At 47.7% G+C, this 14,427-nt stretch overlaps 28 non-coding genes across 28 annotated transcripts; all 28 read right to left on the bottom strand.

Moving 5' to 3' along the window:
* Window positions 1-96: 96 nt before the first annotated feature.
* On the bottom strand, window positions 97-169 carry Trnak-cuu (transfer RNA lysine (anticodon CUU)). Its single transcript has one exon. It is a non-coding gene; the product is annotated as a tRNA-Lys (tRNA).
* A 440-nt stretch (window positions 170-609) lies between these two features.
* Trnar-ucg (transfer RNA arginine (anticodon UCG)) lies at window positions 610-682 on the bottom strand. Its single transcript has one exon. It is a non-coding gene; the product is annotated as a tRNA-Arg (tRNA).
* A 545-nt stretch (window positions 683-1,227) lies between these two features.
* Window positions 1,228-1,299, bottom strand: Trnat-agu (transfer RNA threonine (anticodon AGU)). Its single transcript has one exon. It is a non-coding gene; the product is annotated as a tRNA-Thr (tRNA).
* Window positions 1,300-1,620: 321 nt separating this feature from the next.
* Window positions 1,621-1,693, bottom strand: Trnak-cuu (transfer RNA lysine (anticodon CUU)). Its single transcript has one exon. It is a non-coding gene; the product is annotated as a tRNA-Lys (tRNA).
* A 440-nt stretch (window positions 1,694-2,133) lies between these two features.
* Window positions 2,134-2,206, bottom strand: Trnar-ucg (transfer RNA arginine (anticodon UCG)). Its single transcript has one exon. It is a non-coding gene; the product is annotated as a tRNA-Arg (tRNA).
* A 548-nt stretch (window positions 2,207-2,754) lies between these two features.
* Window positions 2,755-2,826, bottom strand: Trnat-agu (transfer RNA threonine (anticodon AGU)). The gene has a single exon. It is a non-coding gene; the product is annotated as a tRNA-Thr (tRNA).
* Window positions 2,827-3,147: 321 nt separating this feature from the next.
* On the bottom strand, window positions 3,148-3,220 carry Trnak-cuu (transfer RNA lysine (anticodon CUU)). The gene has a single exon. It is a non-coding gene; the product is annotated as a tRNA-Lys (tRNA).
* A 440-nt stretch (window positions 3,221-3,660) lies between these two features.
* On the bottom strand, window positions 3,661-3,733 carry Trnar-ucg (transfer RNA arginine (anticodon UCG)). The gene has a single exon. It is a non-coding gene; the product is annotated as a tRNA-Arg (tRNA).
* A 548-nt stretch (window positions 3,734-4,281) lies between these two features.
* Window positions 4,282-4,353, bottom strand: Trnat-agu (transfer RNA threonine (anticodon AGU)). Its single transcript has one exon. It is a non-coding gene; the product is annotated as a tRNA-Thr (tRNA).
* Window positions 4,354-4,674: 321 nt separating this feature from the next.
* On the bottom strand, window positions 4,675-4,747 carry Trnak-cuu (transfer RNA lysine (anticodon CUU)). The gene has a single exon. It is a non-coding gene; the product is annotated as a tRNA-Lys (tRNA).
* A 440-nt stretch (window positions 4,748-5,187) lies between these two features.
* Window positions 5,188-5,260, bottom strand: Trnar-ucg (transfer RNA arginine (anticodon UCG)). The gene has a single exon. It is a non-coding gene; the product is annotated as a tRNA-Arg (tRNA).
* Window positions 5,261-5,811: 551 nt separating this feature from the next.
* Window positions 5,812-5,883, bottom strand: Trnat-agu (transfer RNA threonine (anticodon AGU)). Its single transcript has one exon. It is a non-coding gene; the product is annotated as a tRNA-Thr (tRNA).
* Window positions 5,884-6,204: 321 nt separating this feature from the next.
* Window positions 6,205-6,277, bottom strand: Trnak-cuu (transfer RNA lysine (anticodon CUU)). Its single transcript has one exon. It is a non-coding gene; the product is annotated as a tRNA-Lys (tRNA).
* A 440-nt stretch (window positions 6,278-6,717) lies between these two features.
* On the bottom strand, window positions 6,718-6,790 carry Trnar-ucg (transfer RNA arginine (anticodon UCG)). Its single transcript has one exon. It is a non-coding gene; the product is annotated as a tRNA-Arg (tRNA).
* Window positions 6,791-7,350: 560 nt separating this feature from the next.
* Window positions 7,351-7,422, bottom strand: Trnat-agu (transfer RNA threonine (anticodon AGU)). Its single transcript has one exon. It is a non-coding gene; the product is annotated as a tRNA-Thr (tRNA).
* Window positions 7,423-7,743: 321 nt separating this feature from the next.
* On the bottom strand, window positions 7,744-7,816 carry Trnak-cuu (transfer RNA lysine (anticodon CUU)). The gene has a single exon. It is a non-coding gene; the product is annotated as a tRNA-Lys (tRNA).
* Window positions 7,817-8,256: 440 nt separating this feature from the next.
* Window positions 8,257-8,329, bottom strand: Trnar-ucg (transfer RNA arginine (anticodon UCG)). Its single transcript has one exon. It is a non-coding gene; the product is annotated as a tRNA-Arg (tRNA).
* A 578-nt stretch (window positions 8,330-8,907) lies between these two features.
* Trnat-agu (transfer RNA threonine (anticodon AGU)) lies at window positions 8,908-8,979 on the bottom strand. Its single transcript has one exon. It is a non-coding gene; the product is annotated as a tRNA-Thr (tRNA).
* A 321-nt stretch (window positions 8,980-9,300) lies between these two features.
* Trnak-cuu (transfer RNA lysine (anticodon CUU)) lies at window positions 9,301-9,373 on the bottom strand. Its single transcript has one exon. It is a non-coding gene; the product is annotated as a tRNA-Lys (tRNA).
* Window positions 9,374-9,813: 440 nt separating this feature from the next.
* On the bottom strand, window positions 9,814-9,886 carry Trnar-ucg (transfer RNA arginine (anticodon UCG)). Its single transcript has one exon. It is a non-coding gene; the product is annotated as a tRNA-Arg (tRNA).
* Window positions 9,887-10,443: 557 nt separating this feature from the next.
* Trnat-agu (transfer RNA threonine (anticodon AGU)) lies at window positions 10,444-10,515 on the bottom strand. The gene has a single exon. It is a non-coding gene; the product is annotated as a tRNA-Thr (tRNA).
* Window positions 10,516-10,836: 321 nt separating this feature from the next.
* Window positions 10,837-10,909, bottom strand: Trnak-cuu (transfer RNA lysine (anticodon CUU)). Its single transcript has one exon. It is a non-coding gene; the product is annotated as a tRNA-Lys (tRNA).
* Window positions 10,910-11,349: 440 nt separating this feature from the next.
* Window positions 11,350-11,422, bottom strand: Trnar-ucg (transfer RNA arginine (anticodon UCG)). Its single transcript has one exon. It is a non-coding gene; the product is annotated as a tRNA-Arg (tRNA).
* A 560-nt stretch (window positions 11,423-11,982) lies between these two features.
* Trnat-agu (transfer RNA threonine (anticodon AGU)) lies at window positions 11,983-12,057 on the bottom strand. The gene has a single exon. It is a non-coding gene; the product is annotated as a tRNA-Thr (tRNA).
* A 318-nt stretch (window positions 12,058-12,375) lies between these two features.
* On the bottom strand, window positions 12,376-12,448 carry Trnak-cuu (transfer RNA lysine (anticodon CUU)). Its single transcript has one exon. It is a non-coding gene; the product is annotated as a tRNA-Lys (tRNA).
* Window positions 12,449-12,888: 440 nt separating this feature from the next.
* Window positions 12,889-12,961, bottom strand: Trnar-ucg (transfer RNA arginine (anticodon UCG)). Its single transcript has one exon. It is a non-coding gene; the product is annotated as a tRNA-Arg (tRNA).
* Window positions 12,962-13,524: 563 nt separating this feature from the next.
* Window positions 13,525-13,596, bottom strand: Trnat-agu (transfer RNA threonine (anticodon AGU)). Its single transcript has one exon. It is a non-coding gene; the product is annotated as a tRNA-Thr (tRNA).
* A 321-nt stretch (window positions 13,597-13,917) lies between these two features.
* Window positions 13,918-13,990, bottom strand: Trnak-cuu (transfer RNA lysine (anticodon CUU)). Its single transcript has one exon. It is a non-coding gene; the product is annotated as a tRNA-Lys (tRNA).
* Window positions 13,991-14,427: the final 437 nt, after the last annotated feature.

Here is a 14,427-nt window from a genome sequence, read left to right as displayed (position 1 = left end):
ATACGAAGCTAGGCATCGTCGTAACCCGTTACGTTCATTACGCAAGGCTCACGAGAGGGGCGCATGTTGGATCCGCGTAGACACAAAATTTTGCGCCGCCCAGCGTGGGGCTCGAACCCACGACCCTGAGATTAAGAGTCTCATGCTCTACCGACTGAGCTAGCCGGGCCGCACGCAACGCGTTACGAGCCATACAATACTGATGTGACCTGCGACCATCTATTGAAGATTCTTTTGACTACAGCTTATTTCCTGCTGCCACAAATCAGCTAAAATCCTAATCAGTGAAAACTTGTCTCCGAAAGGCATCAAATCTGCATGAAATGATACGTGGCTATCAGCACCATTATTCAACACACATGCTCGACTGTGCGCAGACGCCTGTGGCGTAGCCCTTGGCTCCTGAATCAGATGCAGTAGTTCCAACAAAAACTCTCCTGAACGGCACTGTGCCGAAAACTTCGCTACAGATCACCCTTGTCTTGCTTGTGCTTCTGGTAGACGCCGGTTTTGCAGCCAGGAAGCGGACAGCAGCAACTTCCAACTAGTTTTAGAGTACTCAAACAACACAGTAAAACAGCATGCATCTTTTGCAGAACAGGAAAAACTCGACCGTGACAGGATTCGAACCTGCAATCTACGGATCCGAAGTCCGACGCCTTATCCAGTAGGCCACACGGTCACTGGCGCAATATACTTCCCCACTCACACCTCGTTTTCGCCATTTGTACACTTGGCAGAATGAATTTCCCATCTTTGACGCAGTTCTCCATCTCAAATTTCAGTACTAAAAGTACGACGCTACTTCTTGCTGTGTCCCATCGCAAGTTACATTCAAGCCCTTATGACGCTGATCAAACAAGAGGTGGCAAATCAGCTTCAATCGTTTAGTGCCATCTCAGTCGCTTGCAGAAGGTACCTCACCCTATGTGATACAATGGCGAATTGTCGCTATTACCAAAGCGGCGGCGGCGCCGACGACGACGACGACAATCGCGAGGGTCTTTATCAGGGGTAGAAAATACATCACAAGAACTAAGTATTTCACGTCGGCATTCTCCGGAGACTGCCTAAAGCAGCAGTTTCTGGTGCCCACTTTAATAGCACCATTCACACTATTCATTTGCGAGAGCATTTCTTAAATACCGCACCCATTCATAATTTTTTTTATCCTTGACCGCTTTTTTCGAAAGGGCCACGGTGGGAGGGGCTGTTACAAAATTCATTTGCCGCCTGTGAGGATCGAACTCACGACCTCTGGTTTACTAGACCAGCGCTCTGCCACTGAGCTAAGGAGGCGCCTCCTAGCGGACTTTTAGGATACTTTGTTCTTACAAACTAGTGAATCGGAGCCCTTCAGCTCGAAACGCACCGCATGAGCGACCATTATTTGCATTTAGTTAGCACAGCTGCTGCTTTCCTACACATCTCACACTATATCGATGTACAACTAAAATTGCAAAACAACACATTTATTTCATTTCAGAGTCACTTTCAGCTTCAAATACCGTTCCTCTGATATTCATACGAAGCTAGGCATCGTCGTAACCCGTTACGTTCATTACGCAAGGCTCACGAGAGGGGCGCATGTTGGATCCGCGTAGACACAAAATTTTGCGCCGCCCAGCGTGGGGCTCGAACCCACGACCCTGAGATTAAGAGTCTCATGCTCTACCGACTGAGCTAGCCGGGCCGCACGCAACGCGTTACGTGCCATACAATACTGATGTGACCTGCGACCATCTATTGAAGATTCTTTTGACTACAGCTTATTTCCTGCTGCCACAAATCAGCTAAAATCCTAATCAATGAAAAATTGTCTCCGAAAGGCGTCAAATCTGCATGAAATGATACGTGGCTATCAGCACCATTATTCAACACACATGCTCGACTGTGCGCAGACGCCTGTGGCGTAGCCCTTGGCTCCTGAATCAGATGCAGTAGTTCCAACAAAAACTCTCCTGAACGGCACTGTGCCGAAAACTTCGCTACAGATCACCCTTGTCTTGCTTGTGCTTCTGGTAGACGCCGGTTTTGCAGCCAGGAAGCGGACAGCAGCAACTTCCAACTAGTTTTAGAGTACTCAAACAACACAGTAAAACAGCATGCATCTTTTGCAGAACAGGAAAAACCCGACCGTGACAGGATTCGAACCTGCAATCTTCGGATCCGAAGTCCGACGCCTTATCCATTAGGCCACACGGTCACTGGCGCAATATACTTCCCCACTCACACCTCGTTTTCGCCATATGTACACTTGGCAGAATGAATTTCCCATCTTTGACGCAGTTCTCCATCTCAAATTTCAGTACTAAAAGTACGACGCTACTTCTTGCTGTGTCCCATCGCAAGTTACATTCAAGCCCTTATGACGCTGATCAAACAAGAGGTGGCAAATCAGCTTCAATCGTTTAGTGCCATCTCAGTCGCTTGCAGAAGGTACCTCACCCTATGTGATACAATGGCGAATTGTCGCTATTACCAAAGCGGCGGCGGCGCCGACGACGACGACGACGACAATCGCGAGGGTCTTTATCAGGGGTAGAAAATACATCACAAGAACTAAGTATTTCACGTCGGCATTCTCCGGAGACTGCCTAAAGCAGCAGTTTCTGGTGCCCACTTTAATAGCACCATTCACACTATTCATTTGCGAGAGCATTTCTTAAATACCGCACCCATTCATAATTTTTTTTATCCTTGACCGCTTTTTTCGAAAGGGCCACGGTGGGAGGGGCTGTTACAAAATTCATTTGCCGCCTGTGAGGATCGAACTCACGACCTCTGGTTTACTAGACCAGCGCTCTGCCACTGAGCTAAGGAGGCGCCTCCTAGCGGACTTTTAGGATACTTTGTTCTTACAAACTAGTGAATCGGAGCCCTTCAGCTCGAAACGCACCGCATGAGCGACCATTATTTGCATTTAGTTAGCACAGCTGCTGCTTTCCTACACATCTCACACTATATCGATGTACAACTAAAATTGCAAAACAACACATTTATTTCATTTCAGAGTCACTTTCAGCTTCAAATACCGTTCCTCTGATATTCATACGAAGCTAGGCATCGTCGTAACCCGTTACGTTCATTACGCAAGGCTCACGAGAGGGGCGCATGTTGGATCCGCGTAGACACAAAATTTTGCGCCGCCCAGCGTGGGGCTCGAACCCACGACCCTGAGATTAAGAGTCTCATGCTCTACCGACTGAGCTAGCCGGGCTGCACGCAACGCGTTACGAGCCATACAATACTGATGTGACCTGCGACCATCTATTGAAGATTCTTTTGACTACAGCTTATTTCCTGCTGCCACAAATCAGCTACAATCCTATTCAATGAAAAATTGTCTCCGAAAGGCGTCAAATCTGCATGAAATGATACGTGGCTATCAGCACCATTATTCAACACACATGCTCGACTGTGCGCAGACGCCTGTGGCGTAGCCCTTGGCTCCTGAATCAGATGCAGTAGTTCCAACAAAAACTCTCCTGAACGGCACTGTGCCGAAAACTTCGCTACAGATCACCCTTGTCTTGCTTGTGCTTCTGGTAGACGCCGGTTTTGCAGCCACGAAGCGGACAGCAGCAACTTCCAACTAGTTTTAGAGTACTCAAACAACACAGTAAAACAGCATGCATCTTTTGCAGAACAGGAAAAACCCGACCGTGACAGGATTCGAACCTGCAATCTTCGGATCCGAAGTCCGACGCCTTATCCATTAGGCCACACGGTCACTGGCGCAATATACTTCCCCACTCACACCTCGTTTTCGCCATTTGTACACTTGGCAGAATGAATTTCCCATCTTTGACGCAGTTCTCCATCTCAAATTTCAGTACTAAAAGTACGACGCTACTTCTTGCTGTGTCCCATCGCAAGTTACATTCAAGCCCTTATGACGCTGATCAAACAAGGGGTGGCAAATCAGCTTCAATCGTTTAGTGCAATCTCAGTCGCTTGCAGAAGGTACCTCACCCTATGTGATACAATGGCGAATTGTCGCTATTACCAAAGCGGCGGCGGCGCCGACGACGACGACGACGACAATCGCGAGGGTCTTTATCAGGGGTAGAAAATACATCACAAGAACTAAGTATTTCACGTCGGCATTCTCCGGAGACTGCCTAAAGCAGCAGTTTCTGGTGCCCACTTTAATAGCACCATTCACACTATTCATTTGCGAGAGCATTTCTTAAATACCGCACCCATTCATAATTTTTTTTATCCTTGACCGCTTTTTTCGAAAGGGCCACGGTGGGACGGGCTGTTACAAAATTCATTTGCCGCCTGTGAGGATCGAACTCACGACCTCTGGTTTACTAGACCAGCGCTCTGCCACTGAGCTAAGGAGGCGCCTCCTAGCGGACTTTTAGGATACTTTGTTCTTACAAACTAGTGAATCGGAGCCCTTCAGCTCGAAACGCACCGCATGAGCGACCATTATTTGCATTTAGTTAGCACAGCTGCTGCTTTCCTACACATCTCACACTATATCGATGTACAACTAAAATTGCAAAACAACACATTTATTTCATTTCAGAGTCACTTTCAGCTTCAAATACCGTTCCTCTGATATTCATACGAAGCTAGGCATCGTCGTAACCCGTTACGTTCATTACGCAAGGCTCACGAGAGGGGCGCATGTTGGATCCGCGTAGACACAAAATTTTGCGCCGCCCAGCGTGGGGCTCGAACCCACGACCCTGAGATTAAGAGTCTCATGCTCTACCGACTGAGCTAGCCGGGCTGCACGCAACGCGTTACGAGCCATACAATACTGATGTGACCTGCGACCATCTATTGAAGATTCTTTTGACTACAGCTTATTTCCTGCTGCCACAAATCAGCTACAATCCTATTCAATGAAAAATTGTCTCCGAAAGGCATCAAATCTGCATGAAATGATACGTGGCTATCAGCACCATTATTCAACACACATGCTCGACTGTGCGCAGACGCCTGTGGCGTAGCCCTTGGCTCCTGTATCAGATGCAGTAGTTCCAACAAAAACTCTCCTGAACGGCACTGTGCCGAAAACTTCGCTACAGATCACCCTTGTCTTGCTTGTGCTTCTGGTAGACGCCGGTTTTGCAGCCAGGAAGCGGACAGCAGCAACTTCCAACTAGTTTTAGAGTAGTCAAACAACACAGTAAAACAGCATGCATCTTTTGCAGAACAGGAAAAACTCGACCGTGACAGGATTCGAACCTGCAATCTTCGGATCCGAAGTCCGACGCCTTATCCATTACGCCACACGGTCACTGGCGCAATATACTTCCCCACTCACACCTCGTTTTCGCCATTTGTACCCTTGGCAGAATGAATTTCCCATCTTTGACGCAGTTCTCCATCTCAAATTTCAGTACTAAAAGTACGACGCTACTTCTTGCTGTGTCCCATCGCAAGTTACATTCAAGCCCTTATGACGCTGATCAAACAAGAGGTGGCAAATCAGCTTCAATCGTTTAGTGCCATCTCAGTCGCTTGCAGAAGGTACCTCACCCTATGTGATACAATGGCGAATTGTCGCTATTACCAAAGCGGCGGCGGCGCCGACGACGACGACGACGACGACAATCGCGAGGGTCTTTATCAGGGGTAGAAAATACATCACAAGAACTAAGTATTTCACGTCGGCATTCTCCGGAGACTGCCTAAAGCAGCAGTTTCTGGTGCCCACTTTAATAGCACCATTCACACTATTCATTTGCGAGAGCATTTCTTAAATACCGCACCCATTCATAATTTTTTTTATCCTTGACCGCTTTTTTCGAAAGGGCCACGGTGGGAGGGGCTGTTACAAAATTCATTTGCCGCCTGTGAGGATCGAACTCACGACCTCTGGTTTACTAGACCAGCGCTCTGCCACTGAGCTAAGGAGGCGCCTCCTAGCGGACTTTTAGGATACTTTGTTCTTACAAACTAGTGAATCGGAGCCCTTCAGCTCGAAACGCACCGCATGAGCGACCATTATTTGCATTTAGTTAGCACAGCTGCTGCTTTCCTACACATCTCACACTATATCGATGTACAACTAAAATTGCAAAACAACACATTTATTTCATTTCAGAGTCACTTTCAGCTTCAAATACCGTTCCTCTGATATTCATACGAAGCTAGGCATCGTCGTAACCCGTTACGTTCATTACGCAAGGCTCACGAGAGGGGCGCATGTTGGATCCGCGTAGACACAAAATTTTGCGCCGCCCAGCGTGGGGCTCGAACCCACGACCCTGAGATTAAGAGTCTCATGCTCTACCGACTGAGCTAGCCGGGCTGCACGCAACGCGTTACGAGCCATACAATACTGATGTGACCTGCGACCATCTATTGAAGATTCTTTTGACTACAGCTTATTTCCTGCTGCCACAAATCAGCTACAATCCTATTCAATGAAAAATTGTCTCCGAAAGGCATCAAATCAGCATGAAATGATACGTGGCTATCAGCACCATTATTCAACACACATGCTCGACTGTGCGCAGACGCCTGTGGCGTAGCCCTTGGCTCCTGAATCAGATGCAGTAGTTCCAACAAAAACTCTCCTGAACGGCACTGTGCCGAAAACTTCGCTACAGATCACCCTTGTCTTGCTTGTGCTTCTGGTAGACGCCGGTTTTGCAGCCAGGAAGCGGACAGCAGCAACTTCCAACTAGTTTTAGAGTACTCAAACAACACAGTAAAACAGCATGCATCTTTTGCAGAACAGGAAAAACTCGACCGTGACAGGATTCGAACCTGCAATCTTCGGATCCGAAGTCCGACGCCTTATCCATTACGCCACACGGTCACTGGCGCAATATACTTCCCCACTCACACCTCGTTTTCGCCATTTGTACACTTGGCAGAATGAATTTCCCATCTTTGACGCAGTTCTCCATCTCAAATTTCAGTACTAAAAGTACGACGCTACTTCTTGCTGTGTCCCATCGCAAGTTACATTCAAGCCCTTATGACGCTGATCAAACAAGAGGTGGCAAATCAGCTTCAATCGTTTAGTGCCATCTCAGTCGCTTGCAGAAGGTACCTCACCCTATGTGATACAATGGCGAATTGTCGCTATTACCAAAGCGGCGGCGGCGCCGACGACGACGACGACGACGACGACGACAACAATCGCGAGGGTCTTTATCAGGGGTAGAAAATACATCACAAGAACTAAGTATTTCACGTCGGCATTCTCCGGAGACTGCCTAAAGCAGCAGTTTCTGGTGCCCACTTTAATAGCACCATTCACACTATTCATTTGCGAGAGCATTTCTTAAATACCGCACCCATTCATAATTTTTTTTATCCTTGACCGCTTTTTTCGAAAGGGCCACGGTGGGAGGGGGTGTTACAAAATTCATTTGCCGCCTGTGAGGATCGAACTCACGACCTCTGGTTTACTAGACCAGCGCTCTGCCACTGAGCTAAGGAGGCGCCTCCTAGCGGACTTTTAGGATACTTTGTTCTTACAAACTAGTGAATCGGAGCCCTTCAGCTCGAAACGCACCGCATGAGCGACCATTATTTGCATTTAGTTAGCACAGCTGCTGCTTTCCTACACATCTCACACTATATCGATGTACAACTAAAATTGCAAAACAACACATTTATTTCATTTCAGAGTCACTTTCAGCTTCAAATACCGTTCCTCTGATATTCATACGAAGCTAGGCATCGTCGTAACCCGTTACGTTCATTACGCAAGGCTCACGAGAGGGGCGCATGTTGGATCCGCGTAGACACAAAAGTTTGCGCCGCCCAGCGTGGGGCTCGAACCCACGACCCTGAGATTAAGAGTCTCATGCTCTACCGACTGAGCTAGCCGGGCTGCACGCAACGCGTTACGAGCCATACAATACTGATGTGACCTGCGACCATCTATTGAAGATTCTTTTGACTACAGCTTATTTCCTGCTGCCACAAATCAGCTACAATCCTATTCAATGAAATTTTGGCTCCGAAAGGCATCAAATCTGCATGAAATGATACGTGGCTATCAGCACCATTATTCAACACACATGCTCGACTGTGCGCAGACGCCTGTGGCGTAGCCCTTGGCTCCTGAATCAGATGCAGTAGTTCCAACAAAAACTCTCCTGAACGGCACTGTGCCGAAAACTTCGCTACAGATCACCCTTGTCTTGCTCGTGCTTCAGGTAGACGCCGGTTTTGCAGCCAGGAAGCGGACAGCAGCAACTTCCAACTAGTTTTAGAGTACTCAAACAACACAGTAAAACAGCATGCATCTTTTGCAGAACAGGAAAAACTCGACCGTGACAGGATTCGAACCTGCAATCTTCGGATCCGAAGTCCGACGCCTTATCCATTACGCCACACGGTCACTGGCGCAATATACTTCCCCACTCACACCTCGTTTTCGCCATTTGTACACTTGGCAGAATGAATTTCCCATCTTTGACGCAGTTCTCCATCTCAAATTTCAGTACTAAAAGTACGACGCTACTTCTTGCTGTGTCCCATCGCAAGTTACATTCAAGCCCTTATGACGCTGATCAAACAAGAGGTGGCAAATCAGCTTCAATCGTTTAGTGCCATCTCAGTCGCTTGCAGAAGGTACCTCACCCTATGTGATACAATGGCGAATTGTCGCTATTACCAAAGCGGCGGCGGCGCCGACGACGACGACGACGACGACGACGACGACGACGACGACGACGACGACAATCGCGAGGGTCTTTATCAGGGGTAGAAAATACATCACAAGAACTAAGTATTTCACGTCGGCATTCTCCGGAGACTGCCTAAAGCAGCAGGTTCTGGTGCCCACTTTAATAGCACCATTCACACTATTCATTTGCGAGAGCATTTCTTAAATACCGCACCCATTCATAAATTTTTTTATCCTTGACCGCTTTTTTCGAAAGGGCCACGGTGGGAGGGGCTGTTACAAAATTCATTTGCCGCCTGTGAGGATCGAACTCACGACCTCTGGTTTACTAGACCAGCGCTCTGCCACTGAGCTAAGGAGGCGCCTCCTAGCGGACTTTTAGGATACTTTGTTCTTACAAACTAGTGAATCGGAGCCCTTCAGCTCGAAACGCACCGCATGAGCGACCATTATTTGCATTTAGTTAGCACAGCTGCTGCTTTCCTACACATCTCACACTATATCGATGTACAACTAAAATTGCAAAACAACACATTTATTTCATTTCAGAGTCACTTTCAGCTTCAAATACCGTTCCTCTGATATTCATACGAAGCTAGGCATCGTCGTAACCCGTTACGTTCATTACGCAAGGCTCACGAGAGGGGCGCATGTTGGATCCGCGTAGACACAAAATTTTGCGCCGTCCAGCGTGGGGCTCGAACCCACGACCCTGAGATTAAGAGTCTCATGCTCTACCGACTGAGCTAGCCGGGCTGCACGCAACGCGTTACGAGCCATACAATACTGATGTGACCTGCGACCATCTATTGAAGATTCTTTTGACTACAGCTTATTTCCTGCTGCCACAAATCAGCTACAATCCTATTCAATGAAAAATTGTCTCCGAAAGGCATCAAATCTGCATGAAATGATACGTGGCTATCAGCACCATTATTCAACACACATGCTCGACTGTGCGCAGACGCCTGTGGCGTAGCCCTTGGCTCCTGAATCAGATGCAGTAGTTCCAACAAAAACTCTCCTGAACGGCACTGTGCCGAAAACTTCGCTACAGATCACCCTTGTCTTGCTTGTGCTTCTGGTAGACGCCGGTTTTGCAGCCAGGAAGCGGACAGCAGCAACTTCCAACTAGTTTTAGAGTACTCAAACAACACAGTAAAACAGCATGCATCTTTTGCAGAACAGGAAAAACTCGACCGTGACAGGATTCGAACCTGCAATCTTCGGATCCGAAGTCCGACGCCTTATCCAGTAGGCCACACGGTCACTGGCGCAATATACTTCCCCACTCACACCTCGTTTTCGCCATTTGTACACTTGGCAGAATGAATTTCCCATCTTTGACGCAGTTCTCCATCTCAAATTTCAGTACTAAAAGTACGACGCTACTTCTTGCTGTGTCCCATCGCAAGTTACATTCAAGCCCTTATGACGCTGATCAAACAAGAGGTGGCAAATCAGCTTCAATCGTTTAGTGCCATCTCAGTCGCTTGCAGAAGGTACCTCACCCTATGTGATACAATGGCGAATTGTCGCTATTACCAAAGCGGCGGCGGCGCCGACGACGACGACGACGACGACGACGACAATCGCGAGGGTCTTTATCAGGGGTAGAAAATACATCACAAGAACTAAGTATTTCACGTCGGCATTCTCCGGAGACTGCCTAAAGCAGCAGTTTCTGGTGCCCACTTTAATAGCACCATTCACACTATTCATTTGCGAGAGCATTTCTTAAATACCGCACCCATTCATAATTTTTTTTATCCTTGACCGCTTTTTTCGAAAGGGCCATGGTGGGAGGGGGTGTTACAAAATTCATTTGCCGCCTGTGAGGATCGAACTCACGACCTCTGGTTTACTAGACCAGCGCTCTGCCACTGAGCTAAGGAGGCGCCTCCTAGCGGACTTTTAGGATACTTTGTTCTTACAAACTAGTGAATCGGAGCCCTTCAGCTCGAAACGCACCGCATGAGCGACCATTATTTGCATTTAGTTAGCACAGCTGCTGCTTTCCTACACATCTCACACTATATCGATGTACAACTAAAATTGCAAAACAACACATTTATTTCATTTCAGAGTCACTTTCAGCTTCAAATACCGTTCCTCTGATATTCATACGAAGCTAGGCATCGTCGTAACCCGTTACGTTCATTACGCAAGGCTCACGAGAGGGGCGCATGTTGGATCCGCGTAGACACAAAATTTTACGCCGCCCAGCGTGGGGCTCGAACCCACGACCCTGAGATTAAGAGTCTCATGATCTACCGACTGAGCTAGCCGGGCTGCACGCAACGCGTTACGAGCCATACAATACTGATGTGACCTGCGACCATCTATTGAAGATTCTTTTGACTACAGCTTATTTCCTGCTGCCACAAATCAGCTACAATCCTATTCAATGAAAAATTGTCTCCGAAAGGCATCAAATCTGCATGAAATGATACGTGGCTATCAGCACCATTATTCAACACACATGCTCGACTGTGCGCAGACGCCTGTGGCGTAGCCCTTGGCTCCTGAATCAGATGCAGTAGTTCCAACAAAAACTCTCCTGAACGGCACTGTGCCGAAAACTTCGCTACAGATCACCCTTGTCTTGCTAGTGCTTCTGGTAGACGCCGGTTTTGCAGCCAGGAAGCGGACAGCAGCAACTTCCAACTAGTTTTAGAGTACTCAAACAACACAGTAAAACAGCATGCATCTTTTGCAGAACAGGAAAAACTCGACCGTGACAGGATTCGAACCTGCAATCTTCGGATACGAAGTCCGACGCCTTATCCATTAGGCCACACGGTCACTGGCGCAATATACTTCCCCACTCACACCTCGTTTTCGCCATTTGTACACTTGGCAGAATGAATTTCCCATCTTTGACGCAGTTCTCCATCTCAAATTTCAGTACTAAAAGTACGACGCTACTTCTTGCTGTGTCCCATCGCAAGTTACATTCAAGCCCTTATGACGCTGATCAAACAAGAGGTGGCAAATCAGCTTCAATCGTTTAGTGCCATCTCAGTCGCTTGCAGAAGGTACCTCACCCTATGTGATACAATGGCGAATTGTCGCTATTACCAAAGCGGCGGCGGCGCCGACGACGACGACGACGACGACGACGACGACAATCGCGAGGGTCGTTATCAGGGGTAGAAAATACATCACAAGAACTAAGTATTTCACGTCGGCATTCTCCGGAGACTGCCTAAAGCAGCAGTTTCTGGTGCCCACTTTAATAGCACCATTCACACTATTCATTTGCGAGAGCATTTCTTAAATACCGCACCCATTCATAATTTTTTTTATCCTTGACCGCTTTTTTCGAAAGGGCCACGGTGGGAGGGGCTGTTACAAAATTCATTTGCCGCCTGTGAGGATCGAACTCACGACCTCTGGTTTACTAGACCAGCGCTCTGCCACTGAGCTAATGAGGCGCCTCTTAGCGGACTTTTAGGATACTTTGTTCTTACAAACTAGTGAATCGGAGCCCTTCAGCTCGAAACGCACCGCATGAGCGACCATTATTTGCATTTAGTTAGCACAGCTGCTGCTTTCCTACACATCTCACACTATATCGATGTACAACTAAAATTGCAAAACAACACATTTATTTCATTTCAGAGTCACTTTCAGCTTCAAATACCGTTCCTCTGATATTCATACGAAGCTAGGCATCGTCGTAACCCGTTACGTTCATTACGCAAGGCTCACGAGAGGGGCGCATGTTGGATCCGCGTAGACACAAAATTTTGCGCCGCCCAGCGTGGGGCTCGAACCCACGACCCTGAGATTAAGAGTCTCATGCTCTAACGACTGAGCTAGCCGGGCTGCACGCAACGAGTTACGAGCCATACAATACTGATGTGACCTGCGACCATCTATTGAGGATTCTTTTGACTACAGCTTATTTCCTGCTGCCACAAATCAGCTACAATCCTATTCAATGAAAAATTGTCTCCGAAAGGCATCAAATCTGCATGAAATGATACGTGGCTATCAGCACCATTATTCAACACACATGCTCGACTGTGCGCAGACGCCTGTGGCGTAGCCCTTGGCTCCTGAATCAGATGCAGTAGTTCCAACAAAAACTCTCCTGAACGGCACTGTGCCGAAAACTTCGCTACAGATCACCCTTGTCTTGCTTGTGCTTCTGGTAGACGCCGGTTTTGCAGCCAGGAAGCGGACAGCAGCAACTTCCAACTAGTTTTAGAGTACTCAAACAACACAGTAAAACAGCATGCATCTTTTGCAGAACAGGAAAAACTCGACCGTGACAGGATTCGAACTTGCAATCTTCGGATCCGAAGTCCGACGCCTTATCCATTAGGCCACACGGTCACTGGCGCAATATACTTCCCCACTCACACCTCGTTTTCGCCATTTGTACACTTGGCAGAATGAATTTCCCATCTTTGACGCAGTTCTCCATCTCAAATTTCAGTACTAAAAGTACGACGCTACTTCTTGCTGTGTCCCATCGCAAGTTACATTCAAGCCCTTATGACGCTGATCAAACAAGAGGTGGCAAATCAGCTTCAATCGTTTAGTGCCATCTCAGTCGCTTGCAGAAGGTACCTCACCCTATGTGATACAATGGCGAATTGTCGCTATTACCAAAGCGGCGGCGGCGCCGACGACGACGACGACGACGACGACGACGACGACAATCGCGAGGGTCTTTATCAGGGGTAGAAAATACATCACAAGAACTAAGTATTTCACGTCGGCATTCTCCGGAGACTGCCTAAAGCAGCAGTTTCTGGTGCCCACTTTAATAGCACCATTCACACTATTCATTTGCGAGAGCATTTCTTAAATACCGCACCCATTCATAATTTTTTTTATCCTTGACCGCTTTTTTCGAAAGGGCCACGGTGGGAGGGGGTGTTACAAAATTCATTTGCCGCCTGTGAGGATCGAACTCACGACCTCTGGTTTACTAGACCAGCGCTCTGCCACTGAGCTAAGGAGGCGCCTCCTAGCGGACTTTTAGGATACTTTGTTCTTACAAACTAGTGAATCGGAGCCCTTCAGCTCGAAACGCACAGCATGAGCGACCATTATTTGCATTTAGTTAGCACAGCTGCTGCTTTCCTACACATCTCACACTATATCGATGTACAACTAAAATTGCAAAACAACACATTTATTTCATTTCAGAGTTACTTTCAGCTTCAAATACCGTTCCTCTGATATTCATACGAAGCTAGGCATCGTCGTAACCCGTTACGTTCATTACGCAAGGCTCACGAGAGGGGCGCATGTTGGATCCGCGTAGACACAAAATTTTGCGCCGCCCAGCGTGGGGCTCGAACCCACGACCCTGAGATTAAGAGTCTCATGCTCTACCGACTGAGCTAGCCGGGCTGCACGCAACGCGTTACGAGCCATACAATACTGATGTGACCTGCGACCATCTATTGAAGATTCTTTTGACTACAGCTTATTTCCTGCTGCCACAAATCAGCTACAATCCTATTCAATGAAAAATTGTCTCCGAAAGGCATCAAATCTGCATGAAATGATACGTGGCTATCAGCACCATTATTCAACACACATGCTCGACTGTGCGCAGACGCCTGTGGCGTAGCCCTTGGCTCCTGAATCAGATGCAGTAGTTCCAACAAAAACTCTCCTGAACGGCACTGTGCCGAAAACTTCGCTACAGATCACCCTTGTCTTGCTTGTGCTTCTGGTAGACGCCGGTTTTGCAGCCAGGAAGCGGACAGCAGCAACTTCCAACTAGTTTTAGAGTACTCAAACAACACAGTAAAACAGCATGCATCTTTTGCAGAACAGGAAAA

The sequence above is a fragment of the Schistocerca cancellata genome, chromosome 8 (assembly GCF_023864275.1).
Source record: "Schistocerca cancellata isolate TAMUIC-IGC-003103 chromosome 8, iqSchCanc2.1, whole genome shotgun sequence".
NCBI classification, from domain to species: domain Eukaryota; kingdom Metazoa; phylum Arthropoda; class Insecta; order Orthoptera; family Acrididae; genus Schistocerca; species Schistocerca cancellata.
Note: the sequence above shows the minus strand (reverse complement) of the source record. Positions and strands in the feature narration are given on the sequence as shown.